At 28.5% G+C, this 10,520-nt stretch overlaps 1 pseudogene; it reads right to left on the bottom strand.

The window, feature by feature from the left end:
• Positions 1 to 4,013: 4,013 nt before the first annotated feature.
• Positions 4,014 to 4,752, bottom strand: LOC112687129 (annotated as a pseudogene).
• Positions 4,753 to 10,520: the final 5,768 nt, after the last annotated feature.

Here is a 10,520-nt window from a genome sequence, read left to right as displayed (position 1 = left end):
TAACATATATATTTGTTTTACTTTTTCGCGTTATGTATGATATAGATACAATGAAAACCGATCTTTATCGATAAAAATAAAATTATACTTGTATGCAACATATCTATAAATTATATTAATATAGATCAATTTATGAAAATGAACAGGAGATTAAAACAAGATAATTTGATGAATAGTAGACTATATAATTAATAATCATAAAAATAACAAAACATGTATCGGGACGAAGGGGTCTTGTACCTAAATGAGAATCAAAATTATAAGTTTAAAAATTTAACACTAAATATATAAACAAATCAATATTACCTGATAAATTCTGAGCTGACTTCGCACTGGTAAATATCTTCGCCGGCGATGAAGCCAAGGTAGGTATCGATGGCAGCGAGGGGTGCGCATGCGACAGACAAAATGTCGGTACCAAAAGAAGACGCGCATACGACAGAAAATAAAAATATATTTTTTCAGCGACGAACAAAAGAACAAAAAAAAAATACGACGGCGGAGAAGATCGTATTTTTAATAATGCGTATATCGGCTGATGCGCAATATAACAAAAAGAAAAAGTAAAGCGATTGATAGCGCACTTTGTTAAATATCGTTAATTAACAACGATGGAACAACCGCGCGCATGGTAGTGGTCACGCGCGAGGCACCAAAAACGCGACAAAAAATATAATTTTCTCTATGAAATTTCACTTGTATAAGTACATTAAGTTTAATTATATTTCACTAATACTTTAAAATAAGAAAACACCAGATTTCATTGGATGGAAAACAAGGGCAAGTAATCATTAACACTATTGTGCTAATTATAGACACGAGATAGATTATTTTAATAAATATAACTGCAGGATATCTAATTTGCATAATAAAAAATAATATTATTTCTACACATTTCGTATTTAAATTAGTAATTTCAGATTCTGATTTAAACGAGGAGTATATTGGTTTTATGATAAAGTGTGCGTTTTTTTTCGTGTCCGTGTATATATTATATAATTTTACCAGAAGGAATGCTCTGATACATAAAAACATAGTATTTGTCAAATTAATCAGAAACACTCTGACCGGATGAGAAGTTATAGGTAGAATTAGTAATATATGCACAAAAAAAAATACTATAAAAATTTTCATTCTGATATGTCATAAAAATAGATATAAATTAAATGTATTGTAATAATTAAATTATTCTTGCATTAAACATCCAAATACTTTCAGTATTTTACAAAGGGAAAAACTTCTATATCTAATATATATATATATATTTATACAGTTTTTGGATTACATTTTAATTTTGGTTGAGAAATACCTAACTTTTGGCTATATCATTTGGATCGGGAATTTTTGGCAAACTAGATGGTTTTTGGATATTGTCGTAGTTCTGATTGGTAAAATCTATTGATGTATTAGTTTCTTATTCATCAATATTTTGATCATTAAAACTAGAGTCATAGTTAAAATTAAAATAAAGTAACAAAATAATGATAAATTAGTTAAGATTAATTTGCAAATAAGTATTAGTAAGTATGCTATAATACAAACCTATTTATATCAACGTCTTTCTCTTCCTTCTCTTGCCCGATCACTGAATCAGGTAAAAATAATTCACTAATGTTATCGATGAATTAAAATTGTAATTTGTATGTTTTATGTACATTATATTTTAAAAATTTTAATATTGTACAAAAAATAGTTAATATATAACAAAATATTTAATTACCTGTTAATTTTTTTTTTTTTTTTTTATTAGCTACGTTAAAAAAATCGTTTATACTTCGTTTAGAAATTTTGATTAATAACATTTTTTGGATAAACAGAAAAAAAGAATAAAAGTTTAAAAGATAATAATAGGAGAACACGTAAGTATGCGGCTAGATAAACAATTAAACTGTGCAACAACAATATAAAGGTTCACTGTTCACTAGTCTCTATCTGCTACATGCCCAAATTATAGACTGATTGGACATCGGAGTGTAGGTATTATGTGCCGATGGTTGTAATCTAGGACGGATTGGAATTTCGAACCCACCCAGGAAAATACCATTTTACCGGCTCACTATTTGTTGGGTGACAGGAGGGGGATACAACTGGCTAGTGTATCATACTGAAGTAGTAATTTTTTTTAGTCCTTTAAAGAGGTGGTAAATATTTATTAGCATTTTATGGTGTATTCATATTTTCTACAAAAGTGATTACCTATATTATATTATATTAGTGAGGTTTTCATAGGCAGATATCAGATATCTAGTTGTTATCAGATGTAATTTATTAATAAAAATCACTTTTCCTACATTAAATACATAAGTACTATTTAGAAAATACTACAATATTACTATATACTTACATATTAAGAAACATATCTTACTAGTAGCAATAAACAATATTAATATAAAAGAAACTGATTAATAATGGAATAACAATAGTTGTTCAGTATCATCGGACTAAATAATAATAATCATTTCTATTATTGTTATTATAATTGATCAGCTGTCAACGAGTGTGATTACGATTACCCATTATACAGGTATCCCATAATTCACTCGATCGATAGCAATATATATCTAAAACTTGTCTGTATAATGTCTAGTCATTAGTCATTGAATAGTAGTCAATACACACGAATTAGCCGCGCGGTGCATGATTCAATTCTGTAATTCATGTATAACTTTGATGAAATTTAATAAAATACAAAACTTAGTTCAATGGGTAAGAAGTGTTAGTTTATTACTTATAATACCCACTTTGACCCTTACATTTTGGTCCATTCGAGCCGCATATAGACTACGTGAAAGTGTATTCATTAATCAGAAAAATGCGTTTTGTTCGGTTCAGTTCCACTAATTCAAGTGATCGTCAAAAGGATCGTGCTAACTTGACAAGGACAATCAATTAAGCCATAACTCACGGAAGTTCACAGATATGCAACGAACATAAAGGTAAGAGAGCCAAATTATTATCCATTTTTCTGTTCATCCCTATATTCCAATTCATACCAAAAGAGCATAGAGGAATTCTCATGTTTTTCTCGTGTTAGTAAAGATAACGTGTCGGTCGATAAAGTAAATTATATCGTATAAAATTATTGGTTAATAATTTAATATAACGGTCGATGTAGCTACTTTAACGACGATAGGGGAACTATAAAAAGTCGAATCACACGATTTCTAAAATACGCGCAAGATTTTCCTCTAGATGGAGACATATCTAAAATTAGAATAAGAAAAGTGAAAATAGAAGAAAACTGGGAAGAGTTTCAAAACATACAGTCCATCATCGAAGCCAATGTTACAGAGCCTACAAGGATCACAGAGAAAGAAAATTATAGATTTGAGTTTGAGGACTTGTATTTCAATGTGATCGTAGAAGGCGAAAAAATTATTACAAATCAAAATGCAAGAAGCGATGCAAAACCGGAAAGTATGGCCGGTAGTTATCAACCATCCGTGGTAAATTTGGCAGCATTGAATGTACCCGAATTCCAAGGATGGGCAAGTTAACTAATTATTTTAACTCGTTAAGTTAATACAGAAAAATGTAAGTTAAGTTTAAAATTAAAAGTTAGTTTTCTTATTTATTTAAATCGTTAAAAGTTAAAAGTTAATTTGAAAAAAAGTAACTTAACTTAGTTAAAAATAAGTTAATTTTCTTTTTTTCATGGACAATAAATTATCATACATTTTTATCAAAGCTTAACAAATAACACAATATAATGGAAGTCTAACTATTTTCAATAAACATATGTAATTGTATTAATTACAGTAGGTATTTAGTAAGTACTACTTACATATTTCAATCAATTATAAAATCTAACAAAACAAATAAATTACTTCAATGTATTTTTTTACCTACACGTTTTCCAAAATGATGGCTTAACTTAAACATTTTTTTTTTCTTGTTAATACCCATTAAATTTGTAAATTGTAATTATTAAATTTATTATTAGGATTTAATTAAATAAATTACACATATATATTGAATACAAATAAATTTATAATGTTAATTGATAATTATCATTATTCAATAAAATATTTATTGAACTTTAACAATAATGCCATTTCAAAATTCTTATCAGACATAGAACCCCTTCTCCTACTATAAAGCTGTCCACCCGCACTAAATAGGCGTTCAATGTGAGCCGATGATGGTATTGCAGTATTGTACTCAATGTATAGTGATTTTAATGATGCTGGGAAATCATTTGGAGATTTTATGTTAGGGTTTAATAAATAACCAGATACTATTTTTTGTGAATCATTAATATTCTGAGATTCATGCAGGTCATCTTCAAAAAGCAAAAAATCATCATCCTCCGTGTCAATTGCATTTTGATGTGACAAATCATTTTGACTCAAAGATTGCGAAGAGAAACTTATGCTATCTGTATCTTCACAACTAGCTCTTAAAGCTTCAACCAACTTTTCTTTAATTCTGGTTTTTTTTTTCTAAGCTAGCCCAGTTTAACTTAAACTTAGGAACTAAAGCATATGATATCTGACATTAAGGTACATCATGTACCTTTGAAACCTATAACACAAAACATAAAAATGTTTAATTTGTCCAAATAGTTTTAAATAATATTAAATACCTTTTTTCTATTCCTTTATTCAAAGCATTTACTAGCGGCATACAGTAATTTAAATTAGTCATACTTTTTAATTATTTATTAATGACAGTCAATGTTGGAAGTAAATACCCAAGACACACATGATTATCTCCTTGTAATATGTCTAAAGCCTTTGCGATTGGCTGCATAACCTAAACATTTTTATACATGGTAATATACTAATATGGTATAATTTTTAATACTAGATATATTAAACTACAGTGGAACCTATATAAATCGTATCTCTTTAAGTAAAAATGTTGATAACTCGAATTTTTTTCACTCCTAACCAATTCGAGTTATCAAGGTTCCATTGTATTTTACTATACATCTATACATATTTGAAACAAAATAAAAATAAATTTATAATTATAAATATCTTATATACCTTGCAATACTCTATTAAAAATGTAGTCCTACGTGGTCTAGATAATGATGACAATGATGTTATGGAAAATACTTCATCTATTTTGTTCAAATTATCTACAATACATTTAATGGCATCATAATATGAATTCCATCTATAACATAATTTAGAATGTAAAATTATATAAAATTTAATAAATTATATAGTTCTAATATTAGTTATCAAAATTGCTAAATATACATAAGGATACACATATATAAATTTACATTAATTACCTAGTGGCATTTGGAGTAATTAAATATTTGCCTATTACATTTTTTATCTGACCAGCACATTGTGATGATTGGTTCTGTTTGTTAAACAAAGCTTGACATTTTCCAAACACACGTCTGCTTAATATTTTGTAGACATTATCTTTGTCAGCATCTTGTATGTCTGTAGTTGAAATCAGATTCAAGATATGCACAGCACACCTCTGGTGTTGAGGTAATGTCATATTAAACAAATCACCCACTCCATTTTCAAGTACATTTGATATATTAATTGGTCTCAATAAGTCTTCTTCTTCTTCATCTTATATTTCTTCTTCTGCGTCTTGATTTAAAAAAAAAATATAATACTTATGTAGTTATGTATAAAAACTAAAAAATTGTAAAATAATGCTGAACTTACTTTTATTATGATTATTACTATTAGTGAAAGGTTGTATGGCAGCATTTTCATCCAATTCTTTTCTATTGTAGACTCTACAAGTTCAAACATATAATAATGAATAATGATATTCAATATTGTAGTTAGATTATATTAATTGTGTAAAGAATATAATATAATACTAATATAAAATTAAAAAAAAAAAATCCTAAAATTTTAAATTTGAATACTTTACATTAATACACCCACAGTTTTGACAAAATTTTTTTACTAAATAGGCTGGTTTTTAAATTAATATTATTGCAGATTGCAATGTGTAGGAATATTTAGCTTGTATTGCTAGTCATTAATAAAATATAATAAATAAACACCTGAAACCTTTGACAAAGTTTGCCACATTATCAGTCACAATGACAGTTGTCTTATTCTGAATAAGATTAAAACAAAATGTTGTGAACAAATAATAATTTTTGAAGACACGACAAATTAGTTGCTTAATAGTTAATATTTTTAAATCATTCTGCGAATTCCGCCAATTACGGCCTGTAGGATATAAACGGGTACTAACAGGTAGACTATTAATCATTACCAATTTATAAATATAAAATAATATTAATAATAATCGACCTACTATGTGGCTAGTTTGTTCAATTTTTTATAGTACCTAAATACATTAGACCATTGAGTTTAAATTTGATTATTTGCTCTGCAGGCCAATTTATCCATGTACTTGTAATTTATTTGAAATTAAATAAAACAACTATTAAATTAGTAAGAGTATATTATCTCTGTATACAAGGAAATTAAATAATATGTTTTCATTTTCTCAAAATAATGATTACCCCTATTATGGTCCTATAAAATTTTTGTTTTATAATAATATATTATAATATACCATAATAGGGGTAATCATTATTTTGAGAAAAGAAAAACATATATATATATATATACATATTTTCTGTGAATAAGCAGAATAAAAAAAAATATTATTATTTAATACTATTATTATTACTCGTAAATCGTTTCCCAAATTTTATATAGGTAGATAGTTGTACTTATACACGTTATTCTAATATCTATTGAAATTTCAAATATAGAAATAATGCAAAACACTCACATTCATATCATTAAGTTTTTGGTTATTCCCACAATTATTATATTTATATATATATATATATAATATACATATATATAATATCAATAAGTTATAAAAATCAAAACATAATTTTAAATATATGAAATTTATATTAGGACAAATTAATAAATTAACTCGTTAAGTTAGAAGTTGTTTAAAAAAAAAAACTCTTTAAGCTGGAAGTTACTTTTGAAAATAAAAGTAACTTAACTTTTTAACTTAACTTTAACTTTTTAACTCGTTAATGCCCAGCCTTGCCGAATTCAGCGGAAACTATAAAGGGTGGTCAACTTTCAACGACATGTTCTACGCATTGATACACTCAAATGAAGCGCTGACGAATGTGCAAAAGTTGTTTTACTTGAAAGCCGCACTCTTCGGAGATGCAGTTTAAGTCGTAAGGTACCTCGAGACCACCGCAAAAAATTATCAAGTGACATGGGTTTCTATAAACGAGCGATTCAGTAACAAGAGAATTATGGTACACACGGAAAAAACAAAACAGTTCAACCCAGTATTAAAATAGTAGATTTAATAGTATTTTATAATTTCTATAGGGATAGCTATAATGTTAATGATATTTACTATAATGTATTAGTTAAGTTATTATAGTCATTGTTAAAAGAAAATAAATGTTATTTTTACTAAAATTTTATAGTTCACTTTAAATTTTAATTTAGTTGTCCAAACAGTACTTATAGTAGTACACACTGGAATTTATAATTGTTAGAACTGGAAGGTTTAGTTCATATCACTGCAGTAGAAATTTAATTTACTATAATTAACAGTTTATTGAGCTATAACTCGTAATAATCACTACTATAAAATTTAGTATTCGTAATCAAGTTTTGTATTAAATTATTTTATATATTTAGCAGTACCTGCTGTCATGTATAGTATTTTTTACTATAAAATTACAATATATATTCATTCAAATTGTACCTATTATAATTGCTATTTTTTTGGCTAGTACATGCTTTTACTTATAAAATTTAAAAGAACGTTGTTAAATATGGTATCCAAATATAATTTAGTTTATGCAAGAAAAATATTACTTTTTTTTTATTTTCAATTGTGTAACAGATTTACTGTTTATTTGGTGAATAATTAAAATAAAAACCTACTTAAGATTTTGTATACAGTTATATTCTAAAAACAAATAACAATAGGATCTATACGCTTTTTTCAAATAAAATTTTACCATGAGTGACGGACACAAATCTGGTCGAGCCCGTGCATGTTATACAACAAATTTAATACTAATTAATTGCAAGTGGTGGAGTATTTAATTGTTCCAAGTCCAATTTTGGTGTCTTACTATGTGTGACGTGGTGCATTCTGATTTTGAAAAATAGTATGGGTTTTTTAACAATAAATAACATAAAAAAATATAGATTTAAAATATTTAGGACAGCTTTGTAATAAACTTTATAATTAATAAACTAAAGGAGTATGTAGTAAGTCGATATTTATAAATTATAATAATTCGAACAAAACTCGAAAATAACTGTATACATTAATAATCTTCTGAATATTTAATATACAGTGTAAAAAACTTACCGTTTTGACTTGAATCCGTAGAAACTTAGAGACCCATCGTGCGTCGAACTTTCTTGTAGGAGTGTTGCAAAATATGATTAATAAATGACTGACCATAGGGTAATGGTGACCGCCATTCATTAACTCATAATACGTTTTTTAAGAAACAAAATTCTTAAGAATTATCATTTCATGCCGCGCGTGTTGCCTCTTGCCTTATATTTTGCCTTTGTGTTAGCGATTCGCGCGTGTTCAGTTTTCGCCGAATTACATTTCGACAGTTACGACTTACTATATTTTATAGTAATTTGATATATTGCTATAGTATTCAATTATCTGACCTATAAAATATAGTTGGTTAAAACATAAAAAAATAAACTATAAAATATATTAATATTCACTATTGAAACCAACTATTTTTGTATAGTCTTAATAACTATACTGTTTTACTCATTCCACCTATAAAATAGTAATACTTATTACATTTTCCATGACTATAAAATTTTAGTAATTTTTTTTTCCGTGCAACCTTTATCTTGGGGCCCACTTCTATTACAAATTATTTCAACCAAACTTGATGGTGCCACGTTGCATGTGTGGAAGACCCAAGCACCAAAAACAAAAGTTCAAGAAATCGAGGAGTTAATCAAATTTTTATAAAACCGTTTTCAAATTCTAAAATCGATTGAAAACGCGCGAAATTTAAATCATTCTGAAAAAGTGCAGAGAAGAACACAGACAGAAAAAATAACAAAAGAAAGGTATCAAGAAAAAAATTAATTGTTCTTCGCGCATTCCACAACAGTAAAATTTAAATGCTATTTTTACGAAGAACCTCATGCTATTTATAAATGCAAGCAATTTCTAGCTTAAACAGTTCAAGCGCGAATAGAATATATAATAAAATTAAATTTGTGTAATAATTGTTTATCAAAGCATAAAGAAAATAATAAATGCAAAGCAAAAGGGTGCCGAAAATGTGGAGAACACCACAACACATTTTTGCATAAAAACACCCTCGAAAACAATACGAAAATATCGCCGTCTACATCGGTAAGTGCACACGCCTCTAACACGCCGGGAGCCAAGGTTTTGTTGTCCACGGCAATAGTAAAAATCTTCAGTGAATCCAACAAGCCAATTTTAGTGCACGCATTACTTGATTCCGCATCTCAAGGTAATTTTATCACGAATGAGTTATTAAGCAAATTGCGCCTTCAAAAAATAAATTTGACTGTGCAATTTCGGGAGTGAATTCGGCTGAATCTAGAGTATCACACGTAGTCACGACAAGGATGTAAGCGCGTTCTAACATGTACTATCGTCAATTAAATGTAGGTCCTCAAGAACTATTGGCGTCAATAAGAGAGAAATACTGGCCGATAAACGGCATAAATATCGCCCGAACAGTCGTAAATAAATGTATTATTTTATCATATTCTTTCCAGCCGATAATGGGTGACCTCCCACACGCTTTCAGCCGGAGCCTGCTTTCGCGATTACGGGTGTCGATTTCGACGGTCCGATAAAAACAAAGTCTAGTATCCGACGCAATGCGCAGACACTTAAATCATACATTTGCGTATTTGTGTGATTCGCCACGAAAGCTGTACACATCGAAGCGCTGAGCGATTTAAGTACAGATTCATTCTTAGGTACGTTGCGGTAGTTCTGGGTTAGACGTGGGTACTGCAAAACCTCATGGTCCGACAATGGCAACAACTTCGTGGGAGCCAATCGGAAATTAAAGAATCTACTCGATTTGTTCCAGTCCAAGGAACACCAAACAAAGGTCACTCGATGTGCATCCAAAGTGGGAGTAAATTGGAAGTTTATTCCGGTTTATAGTCCTCATTACGGTGATTTATGGGAAATCGCAGCAAAGTCAATAATTATTAAACACCACTTACTTAGGCAGCTGAGTAGCGCGGTTTTATACGAATAGGTCTTTTACGAATTACCGAGTCATTATTTATTACAATACTGTAAGTCTGAAATAGAATTGATGTCTCGCGTATGATTACTTAAATTGGTGTTCGCGTTATTCGTATTTGATCAATGTATGACGTGAATTGTCAATTTTTGTTAGTGTTAGTTTCATTGTAACATTCATAAGTACAAATTACTATTATTTTTGTATTACGCTGTGTCCTAGCTAGTGCGTTTTTAGTGTGTGCACGCACCACTAACCATAAGTGGAAATTTGGTGAAATTTGTAGAGGGGC

The sequence above is a fragment of the Sipha flava genome, unplaced genomic scaffold (genome assembly GCF_003268045.1).
Source record: "Sipha flava isolate LNK unplaced genomic scaffold, YSA_version1 109_pilon_pilon, whole genome shotgun sequence".
In the NCBI taxonomy this organism is placed as follows: Eukaryota; Metazoa; Arthropoda; class Insecta; order Hemiptera; family Aphididae; genus Sipha; species Sipha flava.
This window is presented reverse-complemented; position numbering and strand designations above follow the sequence as displayed.